Source organism: Poecilia mexicana, unplaced genomic scaffold, assembly GCF_051168715.1.
Source record: "Poecilia mexicana isolate PSO_F unplaced genomic scaffold, ASM5116871v1 scaffold_23, whole genome shotgun sequence".
NCBI lineage: Eukaryota > Metazoa > Chordata > Actinopteri > Cyprinodontiformes > Poeciliidae > Poecilia > Poecilia mexicana.
This window is the reverse complement of record NW_028263392.1, coordinates 21,711,168-21,718,760: the sequence shown is the minus strand read 5'-3', so window position 1 is coordinate 21,718,760 and position 7,593 is coordinate 21,711,168.

Here is a 7,593-nt window from a genome sequence, read left to right as displayed (position 1 = left end):
CAGAGCTGGGAGGAAGGACTCCGTCAGAGCGGCAGAGGCAGCGCTGCACCGCGGCTCCATCTCCGGTCCGCCGCCAGCTCGCCTCGCCTCGCCTCGGTTCGGCTCAAGTCGGCTCGGTTCGGTTCGGTCTCTTCCTCCCGGTTCGTTTCGCGGCAGATCCGCAGCAGCAACAATGTGGTGCATCAACTGCGCCTCGGACAAAACCCCCGCAATCCTGAACAACAAGCTGCTGTACTGGTGAGCAACCCGCGGTGTGTGTGTGTGTGTGTGTGTGTGTGTGTGTGTGTGCGTGTGTGCGTGCCCGTCCTGACGCACCGCTGCGCCGCTTCGTGCTGATTGTGCGCAGCTGCTGGTTGTGGGTCTTAATGAAATGCGCCAGCAGCGGCGCCGCTCCGGATGTTCTGGCGCTGATTTAGCGCCATCAGAAGCGGGGCGCATGGGGGCGATTCGGCCGCTAATTACAATTTTAGCGGCTTTTGTTTGCGTCTGTCTCTGTCCTCGCAGTTTGTCTCCGTGTCTCTTTTGGACCTTGAACTTCTAGATGTGAGGAAATCCTGAGAGTCAAACATGTTTGGAAAGGGGAAACTTTTTCCTGGATCTGAGCGGCTCTGGTGTTCATGAAGGATCCAGGGAGCAGCGTGTGTGTGTGTGTGTGTGCGTGCGTGCGTGTGTGTGTGTGTGTGTGTGCGTGCGTGCGTGCGTGCGTGCGTGTGTGTGTGTGTGTGTGTGCGTTTGTTTGTAATACCTTGTGGGGACGATTTTCCTGACATATGCTACGTTGTGGGGACCAGTCGCTCCTCGTGGGGACCGGAGCCTGGTCCCCACGAGGGGAAACCCTGTTTTTGGGTCAGGGGTCAGAGTTAGGGCTAAGGTATGAATTGAGTTTTGGTTAGGGTTAGGGTTAGGTATGTGATGGTTAGGGTTAGGAAAAGGGTAAAGGTCAGGTTTAGGCTGTAGAAATGAATGGAAGTCAATGGAAAGTCCCCACAAAGATAGCAAAACAAACGTGTGTGTGTGTGTGTGTGTGTGTGTGTGTGTGTGTGTGTACTTGTTTTACCTGCCGCGTGGGGACTTCAGCCTGACTCTGTGCATACACGTGGGGACCTGATGACACGTGGGGACCAAATTTGAGGTCCCCACCGGCACAACCCCATTTTCAAGTAGAAAATGGTGTATAAACATGCCTGGTGAAGTTTTCCAGGAAGTCCCCACGAATTCCATTCCAAGACAAAATGTGTGTGTGTGTATAAGGGAACCGCCCCTAGTGGTCACACAGATTATTGCAGTCCCCATTAGGCTAGGTGTTCCGGAACAGTGCGTCACCATCTGCTCACTCTCTAGCTCCCTCTATTGGTCGGTCAGAGGTTTTGCAATTTATTGGTGAAATTAAACTTTAACTTTAAAAATGTAATATTTTTAACTTATTTTTTTACATTGTGGGATTAATGGAGTATTTTTCATTTAATTTATTTTATTGCAATTTAAAGTGAAGTTTACCAGTATTTACTTTTTTATTTAATTTATTGCAATAAATTAAATAAAATTTATTACAATAAATAATAATAAATTTATTGTAATAAATAAATTTATTATTTATTATTATAAATATTAAATAAGCAGCTTAGCTCAAAGCTGCGCTCTTAGCTTTGAGAAGCTAAGTGCACACACACTATTGAAACTCAAGTTAACTGGCAAATCGTAAAGAGCTGAAATTTGGTACATCGGTAGGACCCACTGAAACAAGAAAAAAAGCCTTTTGGAGAAAATGTTGCCATTTTGGGTCAAATTTTTTGGCATTTTTGACTTTTCATACATGTCGAACTTCAACAAACTCCTACAGATTCTGAGCTATCTTCAAATTTGGTCAATATGACATTAAGGCAGTGGTTCTTAACGTGAGTTCATTCGAACCCCAGGGGTTTGATCAGTCGGTCTCAGGGGTTCAGTGGAGCCTCTGCCGCACTGATTGAAGAAGCTCCACTTCTCAGCATGAATTTGAACTTGTGTCTTTTATTACTTCAGCAAAGCTCACAGTTTTTACCAAATTCTGTACCAAATTCTTTTCGGGGTTGCTACTGCCTCTAGTGGCATGGGGGTGGTAACATAATTACTCAGTCAGCCTCCTGCAGTGATTAACAGGCAGAAGCAGCTGTTGGAGCTGATCTGATTATTGGGTGAAGGAGTGAGGAGTGAAATTGTTTTTGTACCGCAAATTAACGTTTTATTTTAAGTCAACTCAGAGATTATTTTTTGTTATTTTTATAAGCAAAAGAAACTCCTTTGAAACAGGAAAAGTCTCCCCAAGTGCTTTTTATTGTTTTTGAATGAGTCGAAAACCTCCTCCTGAGGGACTACTCTGGTATTTTTGTTTTCTGGACCTTTGTGATGCAAGAGTGGCCATAACAAGTACAAAAACCTTCACCGACGACTTGAAGAAAAGCGCAAAGTTGTGGGATCCAGCCGATCACTCACAGAAGAACAAAGAAAGCAGCCAGCGGGCAGTGAGTAAAATCAGCTGATTGAGTTTATGAATGAAAGTGCAGCTGCGCTGCAGAGAAACAATCAATCGCCACAGAAAGCAAAGTTGTGGATTTTGGAAAAGAATTGCAACAAAAAAGGATGTTTATGGATGAACTTATTTGAAAGTGAAGGGATTGTGTGATCATTAACAATGTCTGACCCTGACACTCCGCCTGCGTCTGAGGACATATTAAAGGTGTGCGTTCTTTCGCGCAGAGGCAGATTGGGAGCCTGCACTAGAAGGATTACATTACTAAATCAGAATACTGCAAAGTCTTTATTTATTATTAATTTTTCATTCTCTTAAGAATGTAGAGCTAATTAAATGATCTAAACAAGACCTTAAAGTGGATCCAGTTTCTCTCGATGGTCAACCTGTTGAAATTGTGGCAAATTTTAAATACCTTGGGTCGTTCCTGGACAGTCAGCTCAACTGAAAACACTGACTATATTTTGAAGAACTGTTATCAGAGACTCTACCTTTGAAGAAGACTTAGTGATCTTCGGGTGACCCAAATAGACTCTAATTGGGTCACCCCCTATGTCTTGAATTTTGAAAAAAATAATTTTGTTTATCACTACATAAGGGTTCAGCGAGTGCGCATATGAATTTGATGGATTTGGTACCTCAAAAAAGGTTAAGAACCACTGCATTAAGGTGTTGGGGAGTAATGATTATCAATTTTTTGTTTTTGTTTTTGTGGATGTTAAAGGGGCATGGCCAGGCCTTAACTTTGAGCTTCATACCATAAATTTGGAAAATCTATAAAGAAAGACTGATTTATACCAAACAATGAGTGATCCATGTGGTATGCCAAATGATACTATTTGGTCATATGATGACATAAATGCACACCCTATCAGAACAAGAAGTCTGTTTTTTTCCTTTGAAAGTTCCATTTCTGACTCCCTTGATCTAATCAAGATGATACTGAGGCAGATACCAGATAAATTGGTCTTACTTGCTTTAAAGCTCAACAAGTTTACACTGGAAGGTGACTTCCCCATGCCCACACAATATAGCAAGCCATTGCCATTCATTTGGCTCTAAATTCCACATATTTCAGCCAAGCAGCACCAAAGTCACTAGGGAGAATGGACATGTCTGGCACATTCCGCATCATGGCGTTTACCATAAGCGAAAGAACATACTGAGGGTGGTGTTTGACTGCACATCCTCATTTCAAGGAACCTCTCTGAACAAGAAACATCTCCAAGGTCCTGATTTAACAAACACCCTGATTGGGGTACTGTTAAGGTTTCGCCAAGAAGCAATCACTGTTATGGCAGACATTGAGGCAATGTTTTATCAAGTTTATGTTGATGAAAAGGACAGAGACTTTCTGAGGTTTCTGTGGTGGCCAGAAGGGGACATTAGTAAACCTCTTAAGGTTTACAGGATAAAATTTCACCTCTTTGGTTCAGTATCACTGCTGCTGACAACCAGAAACATTATTCTGATGAGGTTATCAAAACCATTAAAAGTAACTTATGTAGATTGTTTGCCTCTGATCAGTGGCAACAGAGAACCCTCCAGGACCCTGCTGAGGGTGTAGAGCTGGTCCAGTGTTCCACGACCAGGACGAAAACCACACTGCTCTTCCTGAATCCGTGGTTCGACTATCCGACGGACCCTCCTCTCCAGAACCCCTGAATAGACCTTACCAGGGAGGCTTAAGAGTGTGACCCCTCTGTAATTGGAGCACACCCTCCAGTCCCCCTTTTTGAACAGGGGGACCACCACCCCAGTCTGCCAATCCAGGGGAACTGCCCCCGATGTCCATGCGATATTGCAGAGACGCGTGAGCCAACACAACCCTACAACATCCAGAGCCTTAAGGAACTCCGGGCGGATCTCATCCACCCCCGGGGCCCTGCCACCGAGGAGCTTTTTGACCACCTCGGCGACCTTGTCCCCAGAGATTGGAGAGCCCGACCCAGAGTCCCCAGGCTCAGCTTCCTCAACAGAAGGCATGTTGGTGGGATTGAGGAGGTCTTCGAAGTATTCCGCCCAACGGCCCACAACGTCCCGAGTTGAGGGGACGGGGTCAGCAGCACACCGCCCCCACTATAAACAGTGTTGGTGCTGCACTGCTTCCCCCTCCTGAGACGCCGGATGGTGGACCAGAATCGCCTCGAAGCCGTACGGAAGTCTTTCTCCATGGCCTCTCCAAACTCCTCCCATGCCCAAGTTTTTGCCTCAGCGACCACCTGAGCCACATGCCGCTTCACCCGCCAGTACCCATCAGCTGCTTCTGGAGTCCCACAGGCCAAAAAGGCCCGATAGGACTCCTTGACAGCATCGCTCACCGAAGGCGTCCACCAACGGGTTCGAGGGTTGCCGCTGCGACAGGCACCAACAACCTTTGCGGCCACAGCTCCGATAAGCCGCCTCGGCAATTGAGGCACGGAACATGGTCCACTCAGACTCAATGTCCCCTACCTCCCCCGGAACGTGTTCGAAGTTCTGCCAGAGATGAGAGTTAAAGCTCCGTCTCACAGGGGACTCCGCCAGACGTTCCCAGCAGACCCTCACTATACGTTTGGGCCTGCCAGATCTGACCGGCTTCCTCCCCCACCACCGGAGCCAACTCACCACCAGGTAGTGGTCAGTGGACAGCTCCGCACCTCTCTTCACCCGAGTGTCCAAGACATACGGCCGCAGATCCGATGAAACGACGACAAAATCGATCATCCAACCTGCGGCCTAGGGTGTCCTGGTGCCAAGTGCACATATGGACACCCTTATGTCCATCATGGTGTTCATGATGGACAATCCGTGATGAGCACAGAAGTCCAATAACAGAACACCACTCAAGTTCAGATTGGGGGGGCCGTTCCTCCCAACCACGCCCCTCCAGGTCAGTACCCCCTCTAAGGACTCCAAGAGGGGTGGGTAATCTGAACTGTTGTTCGGCCCATAAGCACATACAACAGTCAGAACCCTTACCCCCACCCATAGGCGGAAGGAGGCTACCCTTTCGTTCACCGGGGTAAACCCGGTGAACAAGTATGCCCACTCCTGCCCGGCGCCTCTCACCGTGGGCAACTCCAGAGTGGAAGTACGTCCAGCCCCTCTCAAGGACACTGATTCCAGAACCAGAGCCATGCGTCGAGGCGAGGCCGACTATTTCTAGCCGACTATTTCTCAGCTTGAAGTAACCTCAGATTGAAGTAGCTGAGAGTAACCTCTCAGCTATTTCAAGCTGAGAGGTTCTACCCAGAACCTCTCAGCCTCGCACACTGGCGCCTGTTCCTTCCCCACCAGAGAGGTGACGTTCCATGTCCCAAGAGCCAGCTTCTGCAGCCGAGGATCAGACCGCCAGGGTCCCCTCCTTCGGCCGCCGCCCATTACACATTGTACCCGACCCCTTTGGCCCCTCCGACAGGTGGTGAGCCCATTGGAAGGGGGACCCACGTCTCCTCTTCGGGCTGAGCCCGGCCGGGCTCCGTGGGTAAAAGCCCGGCCACCAGGCGCTCGCCATTGTGCCCCACCTCCAGTTGTATTGTACCTCTATTGTTGTATATTTATTTATTTATGTATGTATGTATTTATTTGTTTTGCTTAGACCCTCCTCCTGCAGTGATTAACAGGCAGAAGCAGCTGTTGGGGCTGATCTGATTGTTGGGTGAAGGAGTGAGGAGTGAAACAGTTTTTGTACCGCAAATTAACGTTTTATTTGAAGTCAACTCGGAGATTATTTTTTGTTATTTTTATAAGTAAAAGAAACTCCTTTGACACAGGAAAAGTCTCCGTGAGTGCTTTTTATTGTTTTTGAGTGAGTCAAAAACCTTCTCCTGAAGGACTACTCTGGCATTTTTGTTTTCTGGACCTTTGTGATGGAAGAGTGGCCATAACACAGAGAGAATACCCTCCATGGATAAAGGAGTTGGAAACTAAAATAAAAAAGGGTCACACTAGAGGTGGTGGCTTGGTGCAGCTACTTCAAGCTCAATACCCAGAAGACAGTGGAGTTAATGATAGACTTAGGAAAGTCACAGACCCATCATCCCCTCTCAGAGTCCTTTCTATCTCCAATTTGGACTCATTCTGCTTCCTGGACATTACCATCATCCAGGACTTCAAGTGGGAGCCAACCATCAGCTCCTTTATCATAAAGGCCCAGAACAAGTTGTTCTAGCTATGGCAGCTGAGAGAACTCAAACTGCCAATTGAGTGTTGGTGCAGTTTAACACAGACATCATCAAGTCCGTCCTCACCACCTCTGTCACTGGGTACAATGGAACCACAACCAAGGACAAACCTAGATTACAACACATCATGCATACTGATGAAAAGGTGATTGGGTGCAACCTCCAACATTTACATGACCTGTACTTCAGGGATGTAGGTCGTGCAGGTTGGATTGCGACTAACACTTCTCAAGAACAGCTTCTTTACCTCAGCCATTAGACTGTTAACAATAGATAATTGAATGTTGCATAACACTGCCACTTTATCTACCTGCTATTCTGCACATGCATACATATTTTTACTTTTTAGTCATATTTTGCATCAATATATCAAAGCAATTTCCTAACACATGACCCTGTATACTAGCAATAGCAATAAAAGTGATTCTGATTCTTCATGCGACAAGTCTGACGTTCTATCAAACAGTTCTAGGAATGGGGTACTGTTCTATCCCATTGTGTGCTAGGGGAATGGTATGACTGAAAGAAACAGGAATCTTAATAAAATGGTAAACATAGCAGTTCTATGTCTGGAAATTGAATTAAAACTAATTGAATAATTCCTAAAGAGAAAGTATTTCACTCCATGTTCATTAGTCAAGTCAAACAGGTCATGTTTAGGCCTGCTTAGTAGAAATGACGGTATTAGGTGCATTAAGTGCAGAAGCTTTCTGCTGAACACAATCCTTTATTTGCTCTTTGTTTTATGTAAAGCATAAAACAAAGAGCAGTGTTGTCCATCATTTTAAGTGACTTGCCCATACAAAATTTAACAGAAATAAAAATCTTATCCACATATTTATCCACATGTAGTATAATAATAGTAATATATAGTAGTATAATAATATAATAGTATAATAGTAATCTTATCCACATATT